The following is a 22,342-nucleotide window of genomic DNA, read 5'->3' as shown; positions in this document are numbered from 1 at the left end:
TGCAGCCAAGTGATGTCAGCTAAAGAATGCTCTATGTCAGCTGTGTCCAACCTAGGGGAACCATGGAAAACAACAGTGAAACCAGCAATCCCTGGAAAAGCAGTAACCAGCATTTTTGGCCATCCAAAAGGGTATGCAGGCAGAACAGATACTTTGTGAAAACCTACTTAGAGATGCCATGACTACAAGACTAGCTGTATATGAGGAATATGGACAAGTTGAGGACAGTGAGTGCTAATAGGGCTTTACATATATTAATTTAGCCTTGCCACATCCTGGATAGGTTCTAAGATAGGTACTTTTTATTCCCATCTTATAGATGAGTCTCAAAAAGATTATAGCAATCCCCCTAGTAAGAATGAGGACCAAGTTTGAAATTCATGACTTTTCCACTGAACCACAGACACATCTCAAGAAAGATGCCTATTTGTAACTAAAGCTTTTGGCAATACAAATTCTTCTCCCAGGCTGATATTCAAAATATCAAATCACTAATATGGCAGGATGTTGATTAATCAGAATGGAGCCAGCTATATAAAATGGTAATAAACATACTGGTACATATCTGCTGAATGATCTGTCCCATTTCCTTACGTTCATGAATGGGATTGCAAAAAAAAAATGCTTGTAGTTGGTCACTGTTAACAAAATATTTTTATTTCAAATAGTATTTTTATCATAAGGGAAATGTAAGTTCATTCTACTGAATAATAGAATATTTTAAAGAGAAAAATTGCAGGTAACCACTTTACACACACACTCACTCACCATAGGTAAGATCTTGCCTTTTTCACTTATATCACAAACACTTTCCCATGTCATTAAAAATTCTCTGTGACTTTATGCCAATAGCTGTTTAATATTTCATTTTAGGAATGTAGCATAAATGATTTAATTTTCTTTGTTTTGTTGCAAATTCAGCATATTTCCAAATTTTTTTTTTTTAGAAATTTGATTAATAACTTCGTGCCTGAAGGTCTGTTTGCCTTAAAGTTTATCTCCTTAGGAAAATTTCTAAAACAATTTCTGGTTAAGATGATCACAGAGTCAATGCATATTATAATCCTGGATTCTAAACTGGTTATTACTATCTCAACTCACATCCTCAATCTGGGAACTTTTCCTTCATCTCAACAGAGTCACTGTAATCCTCATAGTTATCGTAATCCTGATGATTACTAATTTTATGTGATCTCTCATGAGATCCTCATCGCATCGCCTTGCACCCCTTCTAGCACCCCTCACTGGTTTCCCAGTGGTCTTGGAGTAAAGGTTAGTTCCCTTCATGTGGTTTACCAGGCCCTCCATGTGTTCACCTCATTTTACCCTCCCAGTCTCATCTCCTGCCCTTCTGCCCGTGAGCTCATATTCTAGTAATGTTACACATCTTGCCATTTCCTGATTAGGCGGCAAAGTCTCCAGGACTTGTATCTGCATTTTCCTCTGCCCAGGCCACTTTTTTCTTCACCAACCCTGCAACTTCACCTGGTTAATGCCTACTAAACTCTGCAGTCTCTGCTTTGATGGTTCTTTCTCCATGGAATGTCTGGGAAGACTGGCCACCTGCCCTTCCTAATTGCTCCTGTTGCATTCTATAATCCCAATATATCATAGGTCACATTGCAGTTTAATTAACTGTCTTCTCCACCAGATACCAAGCTCATTGTGAGCTGGATCATGTCATGCTGACTATTATATTCATATGCAAGTCTGGCATATAGTAAACATGAACTAGATGTTTTTTGAAAGAACAGACACAACCTATGATTAAAGCATATTATTTGCTGCTCTGATCTGAATAAACCAGAAAAAGCACCCAAGATTTGACTGGTTGTGTATCTATGAGGAGCTGCCATTTTCTTGAAGCATTTTCCCTGATTAGAAAATGAAAGAAAGTTAAAGCCAAATTTATAAGGATCAGGTTAGTGGAAATCATGGGGAGAGAATACATCCCTCATCACACAAGTTCAAACAATAGATCTAAATGCTAACTTCAAATAGGAAATTCCCACTTGCATTCCCATGGATTAGCAGTGCAAGAATGGACTAATGTTTCCTATCTTTTAATAATCATTCCTCTATTCCTGAGAGCACAGCCACAAAATAGAGCTCAGAATCCCATTATGGCTTGCGAAGGAAAAAGAACAATGTCCAGGTGGTGATATCACAGACCTGCTTTCCAGGTACAAAAGGGAAATGTCTTCACAAATTTATCCAACACTTGTCATTCAGCTTCCTAACTAGTTCCGTCATCTTTCTAAAGGTTGAGCCACCAATGGATGGTGATGGCACTTTCTGGAATCCTGAGAAGAGGTAAGTTCATAGTGAGTCATCCTCTCCAATCTCTCCATCTCTCTTCTCGTGCTTTGAGCTGATGTGTTGGTACAAACAACTCAGGGTTGGACAGCTTCCAAGCTATCAGAAGGCTCTACAGCACAGTGGAAGAAAACAAGATCGGACATGAGACAACCTGGATTCTAGTGCAAGTTTATTAATTAACTTTGCCTCTATTTCTCTCTGGGTCTGTTTCCTCACCTGGAAATTGAGGTGTTTCAGGTCAGCTCTGAGAACCCTTCCAACTCTCACATTGTTTTTACTCTTTATTTTTTCATCTTGTACATAAACCTGTACTGGGCATTGTTGGGAATGGTTGAGTATGAAATATGATTTCAGTCCTTTAGCAAACTTTCTGGGGAGGTTCCCTCATTCTTCCAAATGTGTAAATGGTAAATAAAGGTTTCCTACCATATATTACAGGAGATAAAAGAAAGTCTTCATGGACTTTCAAGATCTGAACTGGTCCTTGAAGTAAATCTTTTAGCAAAGGCTCCTGGCAAGAAATATTCCTATAACCAAAGTATAGTCTTACAATAACATTTTCTTCTACATCAGATTCCTAGATGCTCCCTAATGGTAGTGGGTACTCAAAGCTCATGGGATGGAATGGGATGGGATGGGACCAAATGTTTTCATGTCCAGTCTACAGTTTACCACTACTTTTGCCTGCAACTCCTTATTCAGAGAAGAGTCTATCAGCAGTTCTCACTGTGGTGACAGTACTATTTAACTCAGAGTATGCATGGCATGCTTTTATTTGCAAAATGTGATGTTATTAGTTCATGAAAACAGAATCTTAATCTCTGACCTGTCACATTGGGAGAAAAAGGGAGAGTGAACTAAGGCTTGCCAAGCACTGAGTCAGGATTAGACCTCACAGCTCCTCTGTGACTTGTCCCTCTTTCCACCCTTCTCCCCAACTTGATCTCCTGTTATTCAAATGAGTCATTTGCTTCCTCCCTCATCTGATAAGTTAGCTTCCCAATGAACCATTGGACTTTAAGGGCTAAGAATGTTTCCATCAATGAACTAACCACTGTATTAAAAAATAAAACTTTTAATCGTACATGTAGAGAGCTGAGGAAACACACCACAAGTTTCAGATTACAGAGATTAAACTGCCCGATCCCCCACTGAGCACTGCCTTTGTTACAAAGGAAGGACTGGAATGGTTTAACATGTCCACCTTTCATATACAATTGATGTTTCCCTCTCAGGTTTGTTCAGCTTTAGGTTTCAGAAAGGAAAAGACAAAGAAGAGCATATAGAAATGGAAGAAAGGAAAGGGCAGAAGGGATGTTCTGGAATGGTTTAATCTGGCTCAGACACGGGAGACTGATGTGAAATCAGTGGAAGAATATCTATATGTCATTCCCACTGACCCCCATGTTCGATCTCGAGCTTCAAATCTCCATTACGCATGTGGTTTCCAGGAACAGTGGCACAGTAATCTATAAATCATGTAATGTGGATTTAATTTCTTAATTGTGTTTTTCATATACTATTAAAATGAATTTGGATTTGACCTTATTGAGCACCAGGGAATGATTGCAAGTTCTTAGCAGAAGGGAAAACTTGAACATAGCAATTTATATTTTGTATCAGACAGAATCATGGCAGGAAACAGATGGAACGTTCCAAAGGGGTGTTTGAAGAAAGTTTATTGAAGACACTATGTACAAGGTTATAGGGCAGAGTTTAGGGAAGCCAGCAAGAGATGACATGAGTGCTTAGGACTAGCAAGAGTCAGGAGCTTTACTGCCAATAGGCCTGCCATAGTTACTGCAACCTGGACAGAGCTCTAGTACCAGGAGACCACATGCCTACCTGACAGAAGCTGCAGCCTTTGGTAAACGATTGGCCTTACTGCCAGCCAGCAGGCTGGAGCAGAGGGAGGTGGGGGAATATGCAACCCTGATCTCTCTGTTTTAGTTTCTTAGCTGCTAAAACAAATACCACACCATGGATTAGCTTAACAACAGGAATATATTGGCTCATGGCTTCAGAGGCTAGAGGGCTTGCTTCCTCCTAGAGCTGTATCATCTGGCTGGTTGGCAATCTTTGGGGTTCCCAGTCTTTTCGGCTCAGGAAAAGCAATACACATGGAAATGCATGTGGTGATGTTTATTTTCTTTCTCCTCTGGGTTCTGTTGACTTCCAGATTCTGGCCGCTCCCTGTGGTTTCCCTCTCTAATTGACCTTCACTCTGTTTATAAAGGACTTCAGGAATCCAGATCAAACCTGTAATATCTCAAAAAGAACTTATTTACAATAGGTCCATATCCAAAGGGTCCTCAGCTTGAGACTTGAAGATGCCTTTTGTGGGAGACATTATTCAATCCCCAAAAGCCTCACCCTCCAGTCTCTGGCTATGCCTTCCCTTCACTGACTATCCAGAGCTGTGACAGCAAGGGAGCTCATGGACAGTGTCTGCTTGAGTCAGCTTCTCAGGATCAGAGCGGGATGAGGAAGTGAAGTGCTAGGTCTGGAGGGGCAAATGGAGAAGTGCTAATCTATGTTTGTGCAGCATATTATAATGTGCAGAGGATAAATATATAGATAGATGGATAGATAAACTTTTTATTCTCATTTGATCCTCACAATAACCCTGCATGATTTTAACTTCATGTTTTCCAAATGAGGTAACTTGGGCTCTTTAAGATCAAATGATTGATCTCACTAAAAAAGAAGGGGACTTCGAGATGCCACTTCCTGCCCTTGTCTCTTCTCATACCATCTCCCACCCCCCCTTCTCTCACCAAAGTTGACCCAACTTTCAGGCCTCATTCCAACCTTTATGAGTGAAATTATTCCACTGATACTATTCCTTTGTTCCTGGATAGATGTCTTGGTGGTGTTGAAAATACACAACTTAGTGACTATTCACTTATCATATATTATTGTGTAGGTGTTGGTCCTTGAGCTCCAGAATTTATTTTCCTTAGAACAAGATCAATAAAAGAGTCCCTTGGGATTTCCTCTCAACACCCAGCAGTAGAACAGGCATATTCTACCACACAATAGGTGATCAGTGTATACTTCCCAAACTTAAATAAGCAGCATGGGAAAACAGTCAGGTATATTTTGATATACTTTGTGAGTGTGTAGATGTGTTTGTGAATGAATATGTTTTGTGTCAACCAGGGTCTGATGTAGGAAATAGAACCATTCTAACTGAAAGGGATTTATATAGGGAATCAGGTACTCATGTAATCGTTCAATGGACAGAAGTAAGAGATTCACCTTTGTACTATTGGTTTCAAGGTCAAATTATCATAGCTGTGATCTCAGGTTGGGAAGCTGTTACTGTTAATGATATCAGCATGATTGTCTGACACCCTGGAAGCTGGTGACCAGACACTGGACATGGAGTAAACACTCACCCCTGAGTGACCTTGCTTCCAACTGCTACAGTTGTAGACAGATAGCCTCTGCCTACTTATCTTCTACTCATGCAAATTCAGTTCACCGGTTGAACCTAAATTGCATGTAGAGCCACAGCTCTAAGAAAATATGTGAAGGCAGTTTTTGGTCTCTCCTTCCTTGCAATATCGAGGGGAACATATAAAAAGGTAAGAATGGGTTCTGAAGGCAAACAGACCCCATGCAGCACAGAACCCCTGCATGCAGTCATCATTCAGAAATCAAGGAGGAATAAACATGATTAGATGTTGTGGAGTATCAAGTAATCTCAATGAGGTAAATTCTTTTTTTTAAGGAGATTGAAGATTTTAATTCCAATAGGTGATGTTCAGTCGTGGATGCCTTAGTTTCCTAGGGTTTCCTTAACAAACTACCGTAAACTAAGTGGCTCGAGATAGCAGAAATGTGCTGCATCAGAGTTGTAGTGGCTGGAAGTATGAAATCAAGGTGTTGACAGGGCCAAGCTCTAGGAAAAGATTCTTCATTGCCTCTCCAGCTTCTGGTCATGAACGATGATCGTTGGTGTTCCAATCTCGGCCTCCATCTTCACATGGTTTTCTTCTCCTGTGATTGTCTATTTTCTTCTTCTTGTAGGGACACAAGTCATATTGGATTAAGGCACACCTAATGCAGTGAACACCACTGAATTGTATATTTGTATGTGGTTAAAAAAGGAAATTTAGGTTGTATATGTGTTACCAGAATAAAACTTTTCAAGAAAAAAGAAATCTATAGGACCATGCAACACAAACGTGATCCCTAATGTAAACTATGCACTATGGTTAATATTATAATTATAATAATATTCTTTCATCAATTGTAATAAAGTTATCATACAAATGTAAAATGTTAATAATAGGGAAAACTGTATATGGGAACTCTGTATTTTCTGTATGATTTTTCTGTAAAGCTACAACTTCTCTAATAAAAATTGAATTCAAAAATAAGAGATCACCCTTGAAGGGAAGTAGATGGCACAGAAAGATAATTTCTAACCTGAAAAGGGTGTATGAGAGAAAAGGGAACCAGCCTCCCCTTGGTGCTAGCAGGAATTTGGTGGCCCACAGGTATTGGGTGCATTTAGGTATATGAACCTGAATCTTTTGTGCACCAACCAACTGTTCATTTAAATGCTCCTCCTCAGAGAAAGATCAGAAGAGAAGGAGGAGTTATAACAAAGAAGTTAGGATTTAACAAATGAGTATGACTGCTGAATCATTATATCGATATTTCTTTTTAGTCTCCAGTGTCTTGGAGCAGCTAGAAGGAAAACCCAAAATTGTGGGACTTAACCCATACCAAACTTTGAAATCTGTCCTATGACTGCTTGTTAAAATGTACTTAGATATGTAATTGCTTTTTTTGCGTATGTGCTTTAAAAGCCCCCCTCAAGCCCTGCACCCACCCCCACCAGCTACTATCCTGATCAACAGAGCCCACCCCACCCCATCCCCCAGGGCCTTTGGTACAGCACAAATACCCCAATTTTCTGTAGCTTAAACAGATTAAGCTACAGAAAACAGATTAGCTCAGTTTGAATTCAACTCTTGAACAGGGGTAAACACAAATACAGATTAAGACAACAAGCAAGTCGGAACTGGAGCTCACAACTCTTAGCTCCCAATAAAGTGGCAGCCCCTGGTTTTGTTCCTGATAAAGCTGGATCTGGCTAGTCAACCCTTAGAACACTGGTTCTTAACTGGCAGTAGTTTTGTCTTCCAGCAGGCATTTGGCAATGTCTGGAGACAATTTTGATTATCACGACTGGGGAGGGGATGCTACTGGTGACTAGTGAGTACAGGCCAAAGATGGAAGCTGCTAAACATCTTACAAGGCACAGGACAACAAAAAAATTGCTTGGTTCAAAATGTCAACAGTGCCATGGTTGAGAAATCCCACCTGAAAAGAGGAGGGTTCTTCCCTAATGCTCCTCAAGATGTCAGGGGCTCCAGTTTTCACCAGTGCTTAAACCCCCTACATGATCACAGTTCTCAAACTTGAGTCTCTGAGGGCAATGAAAAGAGGAAAATATAGAACCCCATAGGCCTGGGGTTCTCAGCCTCTTTGTACCAAAAAGAATTCAAGATCAGCAGAGTCCCCAGCTTGTCAGGCTCTCTGACAGTGACCACAGAGGCCCAAGAATATATTTTCCAGGACTTGTGCCAGGTCATAACATATTAGCTGAAGATTTGCCCCACATGGCTTTGATCAGACAAGGCTTGGACTGGACTTCACGGGACCGAGGACAGCTGGCAGCACACATGGGCCACGTCTTCAGCTTACCAAGAAGACATCACTTAAAAATCTGACATGTACTATGCGAAAGGGAGCCTTGGAAGCCCTTCTGGCTTCATGGCAGGGTCAGCAGGACAGTCTGTGAGAACGAAGATAAGAGGAAGGGACTGGAACTCACAAGAGGAATGGGGACGTTGCCAAGTCCTTTCAGCTGCCCCTGATTTTTGGCTGTGCCTCTAATGTGCCTGCTCTGCTCAAATTAAGACAAAGCTACTTTACTTATCTTGGCCCGTTTCTCTGCAGTAGCTCGCTGTCCCTTTGTATGCGTGTGTGCATGTATGGGTTTATTTAACATTTTTTTCTGCACTAATGACCCCAGTCTTTAAAACACTGGGCTAAGTCCAAGGTTCAACTAGACTTCAATCCCAATTAAGGACCAGTTATCATCACATACAGAAAACTGTTTGAGGTCACAGAGAGCACTCTTGCCTCAGCTAGCCATCTGGCACATTCAGACTATTTGTCACAGGAAAACCAATACAGGAGTAGGGCTGATTCAGGACAAATCATCCACACCCAGCCATGCCTCAGCCTTCCAGGAGACAGAAGCCAAAGGCAGTGAATGGTGCCAAAGGACATTCAGCACCAACGGCATATGGCCCACCTGTCTTTTACCCAGAGGATGCTGCAAACCCCAGAAAATACCCAGTAGATGGCATTAGTCACTTCTTATTGGCTGAATCCTCAAGCAATATGATTCCATGATTCCCTTTTCGAAGTGGTGGCCATTTTGTAAACCCCAAATTTTCCCCAGTGACCTCTTTGAGTTTCTATTGAGAGGACTCGGTGGCCACTGAATCACCAGTGAAGGCAGGAGCTGGACAAATGCACTTGCTCAGCTGTTGAGATGGGAGATATCTATATGGCCAGACCCTCTCCTGCCGAATCCACAGGCCACGGGGCCCATCTCCTGGGGAAGGCCTGGGCCACTGGTGCCAGAATTAGTATAGCATTCTTCCCGGACAACAACAGAAAAGTACTTTCATTGTAGACTGGTAGTAGGGTCAGAAAACCCTACACTTTCTCAAACTCAGATTTCCTAAAGCCTGGATGTAAGGGTAGCATCATGCAGCCTACACCCTGGGTCAGGTAGTGTCCTTTCAAATTCCCTAATTGTCCAGGGTTTATGACAATGCAAGAAGCACCGACTCTCCTCTTGAGCCTCCTTTCTATATGCCGCCACCTGAAAGTCAGTATAATAACTCCTTTCTCTGGTTTTGGTTCTCGTTATTCCCCCAAATTGGATTCCTACCACCACCACCTCTTTATTCAATTTCCTCGCTTTCTATCCATCTCTATACTTGCTGTTATTGAAGCGAGTAGTGTTTATAAGGCAAGCCATCTTAAACTGTTTTCTTCTGGAACTTTTTGTTTGCAACTCTAAATGCTGCCACCAGGTGGTGGTGGCACCTTGAGCTCAGCCTTAGCTATTCCAGTTTCCACCAGCAGCTAAGCTTCTGGACCAAGGGCAGGCATTGGGAGGGGAGTGGTCCCCACATAACTTCATTTAACCTTACAACAACTCTATACCACCAGCCCCATTTTATAGATGAGGAAAGAGCAACTCGGAGAGGCTGAATAGCCAGCCCAAGACCTGAAATTGAAGATTTGAACTCAGGTCTGACTTCTTTAAAAGCCCATGCTGCTCCCGGGGATACTTGCTATTAGGATGGAGTTTTCTGAAGAGCCTCTTTACTTCCACTTTTACGAGCCTCACAGTCTGCCCTCTAGTCAAGGGACTATCACCTTCCTGCCTGATTATCTCACCCTCATTTCAAAATATTAGAAAAAGAGAAAACACAAAAGGGCTAATGTATCCTATTGTGCCTCTGTGATAAACGTGGCCCTCAGGCTCTGGAGTCAGGCGGTGTGGACCTGGAGGACCTTTTACAAAGCATTTTCGCCGATGGATTCTTGTTTGATCTCACCACAACCCTGTCAAGTGGGCAGGTTGGGATGGAGAGGACAGAGACAGAGACCTTAAGTAACTTGTGCTAAGCCACAGAGCCAATGGACAGTGGGCCAGAACTTGAACCCGAGACTCCTAATTCCAAATATTTTGCTTTTATTTTATTTTCATTTCCCCAGTGCATGGTTCTGAATTGAGCCATGACAAAGTTTTTATAGAGCAGGGTCAGAGGATTAAAAAATAGGAGCAAGCTGGGGAGTTATTTCAACAGCTAAAATTTCCACTTTAGAGGATTGTCCTTTATTCTGTGATGATGTCCTTCTTGTTTTTTATTTTTTAAATTGTATTAAAATGTTCTTTCTTTTTGAAATGATGCTCATTGTGGGTGATGATCAACATTTATTTAAGAGTCTACAGGGCAAAGTTTTGTAAAAATGATAACCCTATGCTCATGCCCAAAGTTTCTATTAGGAATTTCTCTGGCATTTGGCATCTCAAAGCTTGGGAGCCAGAGGCCTACATTACACTATTCACTGGTGGCACTGCAGAAGGAAACGGCTAGGAGCCCAAGGATGCCAACACCCCTGCCAAGCCTAAGTTCTTGACTGTCCCCCAGTGGTCCTGGCCCTTTCCTGATGGAGTCACACAGCCCCTCTTCTCTTCCATGGCTGTCCGTTGTTTGGTTGCCACTGACCTTAGTCTCATCACCACCTCGTGGGGACTAGGGGGCACCTTTCTGGGCAGACCAGTGATGGATTCCTTCTGGAGCGGCTGCTGCTGTGTCTTGGGAGAGAAGGAGACTCTGCCATATTTGTTAAGCAACATGTTATCTAAAATACTCATATGTGCTAAATGGACTCGGTACCACATCATTTAGAGGAGACATGGTCTGTCAACCACCAGATCTCAGCTTTGTACTGGCAGTCCTGGGCATCAACTTCAAATGTTTACGTTTTTCATACATATTAAAATGCAAGGGGTACACAGGTGGTTCAGTGGTAGAATGCTTACCTTCCATGCGGGAGACCCAGGTTCGATTCCCGGACCATGCACCCCACCCCACCCCGCTCCAAAAAAAGCAAACTTATGCACATGGGCCAAGTACATGCATAGTCTGGGTCCATGGCCCTTTCCAATGAATCACCCACCCCACCCAACTGTTCCCCCACCACTCAGAGAAACCAGGCCATTCCTTAGCACTGTATTTGGTCCCATCCCTTATCTAGGAAGAACTCCCCCCATCTGTCCTCTCACATTTTATTCTGAGGCAGGGAGGATGGAGGAAGCCCCAGCTCAATTCCCACATTATCCAAGGAAACCTGCCATATTTGCCAACACTTAGTTCTCCCTATCCTGGTACTTGCTACCCAAATTATGGCCTTATTTTTTCATGACTATATCTCTACAACACCACCCCCAAATGAATGTCAACATTGCCAGAGACCATCTCCAATAGAGCAGCAAAAGAGGATATTTGTCAAAGGAAAATTATTTTATTTGCTTTTAGAACTCTCCTGCAATTCACCCTAGCTTCTTGTAGTCATTGAAGATGTGCTGGTTTGAAACTGTTATGTACCCCAGAAAATACCATGTTATTTTAATCCATTCATGTGGGTGCAGATCTGTTATGGGTGGGACCTTTGATTCCATGGAGATGTGGCCCACCCAATTCAAGATGAGTCTTAATCCTTTACTGGAATCCTTAAGAGAGCTCACCAAGATAAAAGTTTAGACAGAAATGCCCCAAGAGAAACAAGCAAGAACCCACAGAAGCCAAGAGACATTTTGGAGAGAAGGACCAGCAGATGTCACCATGTGCCTTTCCATGTTACAGAGGAACCCTGGATGCCATCAGCTTTTCTTCAATGAAAGTATCCTCTTTTTGATGCCTAATTTGGACATTTCCATGGCCTTAGAATTGTAACTTGTAACTTAATAAATCCCCTTTGGAAAAGCCAGTCCATTTCCGATATATCACATTCCAGCAGCTTTAGCAAACTGAAACAGTAGACCAATAGACATGTTCGTCTAACTTTGGAATTCCTTGAGAACACAAAGAATCCATTGTCTGTGGTCTGTCACATTAAGAATGAAACGGGGACTGTGAATCTCCCATGGTCCCAAGACCTGAAGATCTCACCTCCTTATGTCCTTTCGTGGAATGACCCTTCTTAGAGGGCTGTCTTTGTGAGAGGTGAAAAGGCCTCTCATGTTACAGAGAACTTCAGAGATAATGACAAAACTCCTCCAGAGCCACAAACCTGAGCACCCAGGCAAGCTCCCCTGCTGCTTCCATGGATCTGTATGGCACCGCTTGTAACCAGCTGGTCTATAGCTGTGCTTGCTGAAGGATCAAAGCCACCAAGCTGTGCATTTGGGGTGTAAAACTGCTGTTACTTCCCCTGTGGTCATGTCTGTAGCATGTGGCCAGTCTCAGCAGCACAGCCACTGGGAAAGCATGCTACCTGCTGCCCACCACTGCTTGAGGAGCTCCTCTGCCTGGCTGAAGCTGCTCCACCAATGTCTTTCTTAGGTTGAGAGAGTCCAGTGAGGATTTTCTTATCTCAGACAGGAGGGAAAATTGAACCACAAGTGCTATGCCCCTCCAGGACTAAGCCTGATTTGGAAAGTCAACAATATCCAAGTTTTCTCTCTTTTCATGGGAACCTCAAAAGGTGAACCCATACTTTCACTGTCTCCCACAGGAAAATGAGGAGCAGCCTGAAAAAACAACTCAGTTCACTTGTAGTAGACCTTCCTCAACTCCACACACACCAGATGGGCTCAGGAAGCCTCTTCTCTTTAATACTCTGTTCCATGTAAGGGGGCCCAGTAGTGCAAAACTGTTACTCCCCTGTAATGTGATGCAGAGAACAATGTCCTCTAAAACATCCCCATGGGAAAGTACATGGACCAATGGCATAACACTAGACATAGTTCAGAAAAATCATAACACTAAGTGTAGCACAAAACAATGTGGCCAAAGACCATTCTCTGATGATCTGCTTTAATCAAGGGATAAATTTAAAGTATCTAATGGATTTATCTGCTGCACATCCTAGGGACAAACTTCCAGTTACATTTTGCTTAGAGCTGTTGAGTCAGCTTACACTCCCTGACAACCATTGGAGATCAAGTATTCTACGTTAGGGTAAAATGTCAAACCAAGTGCCTTAAGAGACAGCACAGATAGGGGTAGGTATGACAACCTCCGATGAGCAGAAAGAAGCTAATGAGAACATGTACCTAGCGTACAGAGAACCTCCCCATCCCACATGCAGGTAAGCTTTATAGTATCCCAAGCGCCTGAATGGATTAAAAATATATTCCTCTCTCTTTCACCATTTCCAAGAATATGTATAAGTATATATTAGATTAGCAGCATTTTTAAGAACAAGAGGACTTCCAAGTCTATTTTTTTCCAAATCTATTTTTAAGTTGTAACATGTTAGCAATTAAAGTTATTCAAAACACCTTAAACTCTGAGAAACCTTGAGACTATGAATGAAGTGGTTTGTTTTTTATTTAAGTTTCAACAAGCAGAACTCAATAAAAATTAATGAATTTCTGAAGGCATCACTATGAAGGTGAAAATGAGGAAATACGATTGTCATTGTATCTATTTTATACAATCATGTCTATTCAAGGTTATGTGTGACGGTTCAGCAGTTGCTGATCGTGTACAGGCTACACAGGCTCACAGAAAAGGGTGTGCAAGTGTCTGTCCCTTTTGGGATGTGCTTTTTCAGTTTGAATCTAAGCCTTCATCTGTCACACCAAGTCTACACCTCCTGTTATTCAGAGATGTTTTTATCACATTCACTGATTCCCATTTTTATGTAGGAAAAGAGGAGATATATGTAGTAACATCACTTCCAAGAGTAAATATTATTTAATTGGTGTCTTAGTTTCCCAGGCTGTTTAAGCAAATAGCATGAAATAGGTCAGGTTAAATGATGGTGGTTTATTTGCTCACAGTTTTAAGGCTAGCAAAAAGTCCAAATCAAGGCATCATCAAGGCCATGCTTTCTCCCTGAAGACTGTGGCATTCTGGGACTGGCTGTTGGTAATCCTTGGCTCCTCTACCACCTGGCAATGCACATGATGGCATCTCCTGGTCTCTCCCTTCTCTCACAGGTTCTGTTTCAGCTTCTTGCTTCCTGTGGCTTTCTCCTGTGTGTCTGAATGTCATAGGAGTAAGACCCACCCTGGTTGAAGCAACCTCATCAAAAGGTCCTGCTAACAATGGGTTCACACCTAAAGGGACGGATTAAATGTAAGATTATATTCTTCTGGGGTACATATAGCTTCAAACCACCACAGGTTTGGTGACCAAAAACTTGCAAAATTACATACTTTGATTAAACAGAAGTTATCGAGATAACATCTGCAAGCCAAGATCATTGTCCTCCCCTTCTAATCTGTGCCAAAGGCTTCCTCAGGAAATTGGCCATAGTTTCTCACTGGCAACTCATTTTGCCCATAGGGGGCAATTGAATCTAAGGGTTCATTATCTGCCAGATTTACTTTGCTTTAAATCTCCCACAGACTAGGAATTCTCAGGCCAAATTGCTTCAGGCAAATGAGGAAGCAATGTCCACTAGAGAAATCTTTCTGGATGTTTAGTAACACCATCATGCCATCTTCCAAAGCACGCTGGGTTTCTTCCTGGCAAAACTGCAAGATACCTTTTATGAATAATCCTCAGTTCACTTTGTGTGAGTATTTTCATTATGTGGGTTGCTTATTAACTGGGGAGAGGATAATTACATGTACTTCACCTTCCATAGGACCTAGTGCTATGCCTTATACAAAATAGGTGTATAATAAATATTGCATTAAATTACAGGGGGGTTTTAAGTCAGCAAGTCCTTCGTTACTGAATGTGAGTTGGTTACAGAGTTCCCTGTGGGGCTGACTCACTGAGAAAATTTCTTGTGATGTTCGAGTTTGAGAAATATAGGAAATATTACCAATGTAGTGTCCTTGATTTAACAGCCTTCCATTTAGCATGTGAGGATATCTGAAGGTGGTCAAAGGACATTCACATCTCTGAAAGAAGTGTAATCATCTGAATTCTTCTTGGCAGTTCTAGAAATATGAATTACTCCCAGAGCATGGAAATTGCTGGCACTAGCAGAACCTGGATACTGTTGTTATATTTTGGCTTTGGGGTTAGTCTAGAGATACCAAGAAAGCATCAAGCACATAAACCTTGGTTATTATGTACCTATAAGGTGTTATACTGGGGCAAAAGCACAGGGAACTGAGACCTCCAAATCTCCCTATGTTAGTCCCTGTGGTTGAAGTGAAGATAGACTACCCAGAACCTCCCCACACTTAAAAGGAAGGCCTGGCAGCCCAGCTGCATGGATGTTGTCAGCAGATGGCTTCCAGCTATCAGCTTTTTCAGGGTCTGTCCCAGCAGCAGGGAGCTGCCTCCCCTGATCTCACACCTTCCTGGGGCAGCCTGCATCTGGTGACTCAGCTGGCAAGAATATAAAGGCAGTTACTTTGTTCCAGTTTGGGACCAACTGACCAGTACCACTGGTTCTAAAGCTCTACACTAAATTGCCTGAGGCTTTGTGAGGCCTGCATTGCAATTCAGTTTTTCCCACTGTCCAAACTTGCATCTGCCCCCTTCTTTTTACAGTGATAATCCCTAGCAAATCTCTAGGGATCTAAATTCTCAGCACCTAAACTCTCTCAGCATCTGCTTCTACAGAACCCAACTGTTGGGGATTAAATCATATCCCTCACAAAAGACAAGTTCAAGTCCTAAAACACATTCTTGTGGGTGTGAGCCCATTTGTAAATAAGACATTTAAAGATTTTATTATTAGTTAAGAGTAGACTCATTTGTGAACGGCATCCTCGAAAATACCAATGACAAAGCCAAGTAGAATCAGAGTGACCCTTAATCCCTATAGTTGAAGTCCTTTCAAGCAAAAGGAATTTGGGCACAGAAGTTCAAAGAAACCAGAATTCAGAGAAAGCCAAAGAGGGAAACCATATGATGAGGCAGAGATGTTAGCCAAAAAATCCTAAGGATTGCAACAAGCCAACACCAGAACTCCACGGGCTCCAGGAGAAAGCATGGCCTTCCAAGACCTTGATTTTGAACATCTGGCCTCCAAAGCTATGAGGCAACAAATATTTATTTATGCCAACTCATGGTATTTGTCAGAGCAGACTTGGCAAGCTATCACACCAACCTACAATAGTTGTACACACTCTGGCCAGCAGCCTATAGGAAACCTGGAATGCCACCTACACTTGCCAGAATTCCTAGAGGCAGGAGAGTTTCACTGCCTAGATGGAAAAAGAGTACAGACTTCATCACACAATGGAAGCCTAATTGCCCCTGTACATAGTCCCATTTTTGCACTGTCCCCAATATCCTTCGGGGGGACACTGAGGTAGGAAAAAATACCTACAAACATTGAATTTTCCAAATCGCATTTTATTATTTAGAATAACTGCCTTGAGGATAGGAAAGAAGATTGGACTCACACCAGCTCTTTAAATAAAGATGACCAACTTTCAGGAACTCAACCTAAGATACCCCCAAAAGCCTAAAGTCATCCACTCTGGTAGTTCACTCTAGTGTATTCAGCAGGAAAGCAAATGTGGACATTCTAGCAAATTTCACAAAAGCTATTTGAAAGGAATGTTGATTAAGTTTACTTGAAGGGGGACAGTATTTGGGCAGCAAAATACTTAAGGCTTATAAAAGAGTAAAAATGATGGTACGGGGGATGAAATATTAAGGATCGCTTCATTAGTTGGTATTTTCATCTTCTTTCTCTAAATACTGACATGAGTGCTGAGTTGTTATAGACACACTGAATTGTTTCTCAGCCCTGGATTTCATCTGGCTGAGAGCAGAGCTCTTCCTGCTCTGTATCATTTCAGGAGCCTATGGCTGAATTTATCTGTGTTTATTTAGTGTTTACTTCATTTTGCCTTGCATCATAATTAGTTGGTTATAAAATCATTTCCTCTATTAGAATATAATAAGATACACTGACTTACTTTTACACCCAACCAAGGAGTCCATCTCCAGCCCAAAATCTAAAGTGTGATCATTGAGGCCCGACCATGGACAATTACAAGGCTTTGCCTGGCTGGCCTCATGATAGAGAAATGCTCTGCTCCTCACTCTGCACTGGGTACATAGCCAGAGTGTTACAGTTTTCTGGAGAGAGTTGCACTCCAGGACTCAGCCACCTGCCTCCTATATTCCAGCCTCCCTGCCCCCAATGCCACCCTGTATTAGTTAGGGTTCTCTAGAGAAACAGAATCAACAGGGAACACTCACAAATATAAAATTTACGAAAGTGTCTCACATGACCACGGGAACACAGAGTCTAAAATCCACAGGGCAGGCTGTGAAGCCGACGATTCCAATGGAGGGTCTGGATGAACTCCACAGGAGAGGCTCACCAACCGAAGCAGGAATAGAGCCTGTCTCTTCTGAATTCTCCTTAAAAGGCTCCCCACGATTAGATTAAGCATCACTTATTGCAGAAGACACTCCCCTTTGGCTGATTACAAATGGAATCAACTGTGGATGCTGCTGACATGATCATGATCTAATTCCATGAATGTCCTCATTGCAACAGACAGGCCAGCACTTGCCCAACCAGACAAATAAGTACCACCACTTGGCCAAGTTGACACATGAACCTGACCATGACACACCCCATCCCTTCTACCCCACCTCACCCCCAGGTCATCATGGCCACACGTATATTTGCATTCCTAGCCCAGGCCACCTCCATTCAAAGGCCCCATTCCCAGCCTCCTTAGGAGGTGATGCAATGGACTTGGCTAAGACATTTTTCTTCACCCTGACTCTCTACTTGCCCATTCCTAGTCCTTCCTTCTCTCCCTTTTACTAGCCCCCTGGGTCCATAGAAGGCAAGACACCACCAAGCACCCCTAAACCCTGTTCCACACACAGTACTTTGTGCCTATTCAATAATTATTTTTTATAATGAAAGGGAAAGATGACAAAGAGCAAGGAAAAGTGGCAAAATGATGGGGATTTGATTATATGAAAATACATTGCAGCTGTGCTATATGCTAAAGCTTGGAATAAACTATATGAAGCTCTACCAAAATGAGTCACTTGGCTAATAATTACCCAGTTAGCCAAGTTCCTCTAACACCAGCAGTACTGGGCAGAGGATTCAGTTGTTTCAACAGGCCTGACGAAGACCTCATCAAAAGTTCTTTAGAATCACAAGAATCTGCTCAGCTTAACTGCTGAGTTAACGTGGTCCAGACTGTCCTGGGATACCTGACATGGTCTGTGGGCCTGGCAGAGGGAGAAGGGGTGGGAGATATGCTCTTGGTAAATGTCCAAATGATTTTTCAACTCTAAATTCTCCTGGTCAGAAGGCTGAGGGACTTCCAGGCACCCAGAGACTGGAGGTCCTCAGGTCTGATTCTCCTATGAAGTCTCTTTCTTCTGCTTTTCTAGCTGCCAATATCCTCTTTCCCTCTGCTTCCACCACTTTTTTATTATTTTTTTAAATAGTGGGTGCATCTAAATCCCAACTCTCCTTTCCCCATTAATACAAAAAAAATTGTTTATTTAGCAATACATATTTTTTAGAAAAAGATACATTTTATATAGCTTCTTCCAGACTTCATTTAATATAGTTAATTAATATTATATTATATTGTATTATATTATGTTATATTATATTATATTATATTATTATATGTAGTTGTATAGTTAATATTGTCTTAGTTTAGAAAAATACACTTTTTTCATTTAATGATGTAATTAAATCAACTATGACAATAAATACACATTGCCATCTATTTTTTATGCCTGCAGATAATTCTAATCTATGGCTGTAGCATAATTAACTTAATGTTAGACCATTTCCAATTTTTCACTATTTTGATCAGTGACTGCTGAAAACTGTTGATGATAGCCTAGAGGAGAAATAAATCTTCATGGATTGTGGTTTACAAAACATTTTCTCATACATTGTCAAATCTTCTAACAACCAGGTGAGCTAAATATTATTCTCAGAAAAGAAAGGCAAAGAAATGTTTCAACTTGTCCAAGTGGGGTAGAATTGTGTTAGAAAAAAGATTTCCAAATTCTAAATCTAGTTCTCTCCCACTATGCCACAGTTCTACATCATCTGACCCTAAGAAACTTAATTAAACCAAAAGGTCAATATGAATGCAAACTTACTCTGATTAAAAATTGTTGTCTTGCATATTAGTAATTTTAGTGCATCGTGGAGATGTTCTATCACCTTTACTGCTTTTTTTGGCTATTGTCAAATTTTTCTGAGTTTTATATCTTTTTGCCATTTTATGTATAATTAGTTCTAACCAATTATTCCTGGTCTGCCTTATTTATAATAGCAAAAAGTCAGAACAAAGAAAATGTTCAACCACTTGGTAGAGGTGTCACTAACACCAAATATTAAGTGCTGTATAGCAATGTGCTAATAACAAAAAATTTGCTTCTTAATAGAACAAAAACATCCATTCCATTCCTTTTATCAACTTCAGCTATGCACCAAGGCAATTTTTTTTTACCCTAAGCAAGATTTAATACACTTCTTTTCTACTCTCTTATCCCTATCCTATTGCATGTGTGTTGTACAAATACACCACACACAAACACACACACATTTCTGAGGCTCAGTCCTCAAATGATAAACGTAATTAAAAATGAAAAAAAGATAGAGGAAGCTAGGGTAAAAGAAACAAGCTAGCTAGATGGACGTGCCTCCAAATCTCAAGAGGACTGGCTAATGTTAGTGTAGCTTGGAGACAGCCTAGTCATTTAATGAAACACAGAGAAGAGAGAGATGCCTGTGCTATTCAAAAAAGCCACAACTCGTGAATGCAAATGTGCCCTATTTGAGAAAACCAAATTAAAGGAACTGCTGGGAATTCTCTGCATAGTTAAGCAGAACCATTTTCCCCCTTTAAGGCCATGTTTACCCTTCAGAAGTCACATACCCGTAAGCACAGAAACCTAAAGATGCATCATTTTTAGGAAGGCTGTGTTGCATTAGCCGAGTCCTGTCCTTCAAAGGAAGACACGCAAAATCCATCATTGCCCTGGACAGCTTTTGCTGAGCTGTTGCTGCAAAGAAGAGCAGGCTCTGGGATGCACATCCAACGCAGCTGCGAGGTGAATGGGTATCTGGTGTGGTGAGCACTTTGAGCCCCCACTCTAGTCCACAACCACTGTCCAGTATGCAGACATTTCAAAGAAATAGTAGACCAGGGAAGTGCTGTCCAAAGCTGAAGAGATGTAACAGGCAAAGAAACAGTTATATGGAGAGCTCTAGTTCCTAAAATGTGTTATGGGTCAGTTTCCATCATTTATTCAAGATTTATCTTTTTTGCTTAAATTGCCCAAGGAACTTTCTTCCAGTCGCCTTATCTCCATCTTCAACTAGACCATTTTGATTTCAGGTCATGAAAACTCATAAGAAAAAAAAAAAAAAAACAGAGAACAGCCAGGGGCTTGTCTGCCTCTCTCTGGTTCTTTGTCTGTCTGGGCTGCTCTCTGTCTCTCCATCTCTGGGCCTGTGTCTCTCCCCACGTGGATTTCTCACCTTGCTCTCTCTAATTCTCTTTTGTGGTAGGAGATGTGTTCTCACAGCTCCTGATGGCTGTGTCCTCAGTGCAAGCAATCAGGAGAGATTGCCACTGTCTCTGATCCTCAATTCTAGAGTCTTAGAAGATAGAAAATTTGTGAGCAGAAAGAACACACCCCTGCCTTAATAGAATTATAATTTAGTAGAGAGAAGGCACTACGAATAAATAGAATCATAAATATATAATTATGAAGTGAGAGAAGTAGGATGGAAGAGTACAGACTGCTATGACAGAGAATAATGGGGGTATGTGGAGACTGGGGAGCCAGGAATTGCTATCCTGAGAAGGCGGCAGGCAAGGTGAATCATAAAGAAGGAGCTAGGAACTAGCTATTCCAAGGGAAATGGGAAAAGAGCCTTGCAGGCCAGGGACACCACCACACCAGCGGGGCCAGAGCTGGTGGGCAAGGCTGAGGGGGACTGGGATGAAGTGGAAAAGGTCCCAGGAGTTAGACCGTGCTGGGCCTTGAAGGATATATTAAGGGTTTGGGATATTATTGCAAGGGCAACGAGAAGCCATTAAAGAGGTTTAAGCAATTGCTTTATGTATGTATACATGTATGTGTATTAGTCAGGGTTCTCTAGAGAAACAAAATCAACAGGAGAGATCTGTAAATGTGAAATTTATAAAGGTGTCTCATGCAACCATGGAAATGCAAGAGTCCAAAATCTGCAGGGCAGACTGTGAAAGCTGATGGTTCTGATGAAAGGTCTGGACAAACGCCACAGGAGAGGCTGGCTGGCCGAAGAAGCAGTGAAAAAGTCTCTCTTCTCCCTTAGCAATCTTCAACTGATTGGATTATCTCCTCGGTGGGAGATGTGCCTTAGTTTATCATAGATGTAAGCAGCCGCAGATGAAATCAACTTACTGATGATTTAATACACCCGCCTTCTGGTTTATTACAAAATATCCCTTGCAGCAACGGTCAGGCCAGTGCTTGCCTAACCAGACAACTGGGCATAATCACTTAGCCAAGTTGACACCAGAACCTAACCTTCACAGTATGTATGTATGTATTATATTTTAAAAGACCACTGTGACTATGGCAAGAACCAACAACTAGAAAACAAGAATGAAAGCAGAGAGACCAGTTAGGCGCCTGTTTCAAGAGTCAAGGAGAAACTAAGCTGTCAGTAGCAGTGGAAAGAAGTGAGGCACTTAAGACAAATTTCGGAGATAGAAATGACAAGTGCTGAGGATGGATTTTACGTGGTATAGGGCGGGTAGGAAGGTCAAGGATGGAACAGAGGATGCTTCCCAGCTTTCTCATCTGAGAAAACTGGGTGGATGCAAACACCAGTACTGAGATGGGAAGCCCAGGCAAAGAAGTAGACTGGGTGGGAGGGGGCGTTGCCCTGTTTTGGACACATTAGGGTTGAGACACACCAAGGAAGAGTTAGAAAGTAGGTGTATATGTGAATCTGGTGCTCAGGTGAGTAGTCTGGCCAAGAATTATAAATGTGATAGCCGTCAGAATAAAGAGACAATGTGGGAGGTCACTAAGGAGAACTGAGCCTAGCCAGCTCCAATAGCAAGAGCTTAGGCAGAGGGAGAATCAGCCAGGAAGTCTGGGAGGACTGTGTCTCTCAGTCTGGACAAGTGGGCTGCCATAGAGCCAGGGAACAGAGTCCAACTGGAGCAAGAGCTGCTAAGTGGTCAGGTAAGGAGAGCCCTAGTCACTCACCTGTGGCGGTGCGGAGCTGGTCAGCTCTCCAGAAGGTGTCCACT

General features: G+C 42.0%; 1 long non-coding RNA gene across 2 annotated transcripts in view; it reads left to right on the top strand.

Moving 5' to 3' along the window:
• Positions 1-22,342, top strand: part of LOC143687371 (uncharacterized) — a 46,077-nt gene that overhangs the window by 20,562 nt on the left and 3,173 nt on the right. Inside the window, exons 3-4 of one of the 2 annotated variants that reach the window (XR_013177513.1) lie at positions 2,264-2,313; positions 3,555-3,857. This is a non-coding gene — a long non-coding RNA (uncharacterized LOC143687371). Of the gene's footprint in view, positions 1-2,263; positions 2,314-3,554; positions 3,858-22,342 lie in introns of those variants that run through there. The other variant, XR_013177512.1, reaches the window with a different exon arrangement.

The sequence above is a fragment of the Tamandua tetradactyla genome, chromosome 1, assembly GCF_023851605.1.
Source record: "Tamandua tetradactyla isolate mTamTet1 chromosome 1, mTamTet1.pri, whole genome shotgun sequence".
Classification (NCBI taxonomy): Eukaryota; Metazoa; Chordata; class Mammalia; order Pilosa; family Myrmecophagidae; genus Tamandua; species Tamandua tetradactyla.
The sequence above is the reverse complement of the archived record's forward strand: the minus strand, read 5'-3'. Positions and strand labels throughout refer to the sequence as shown.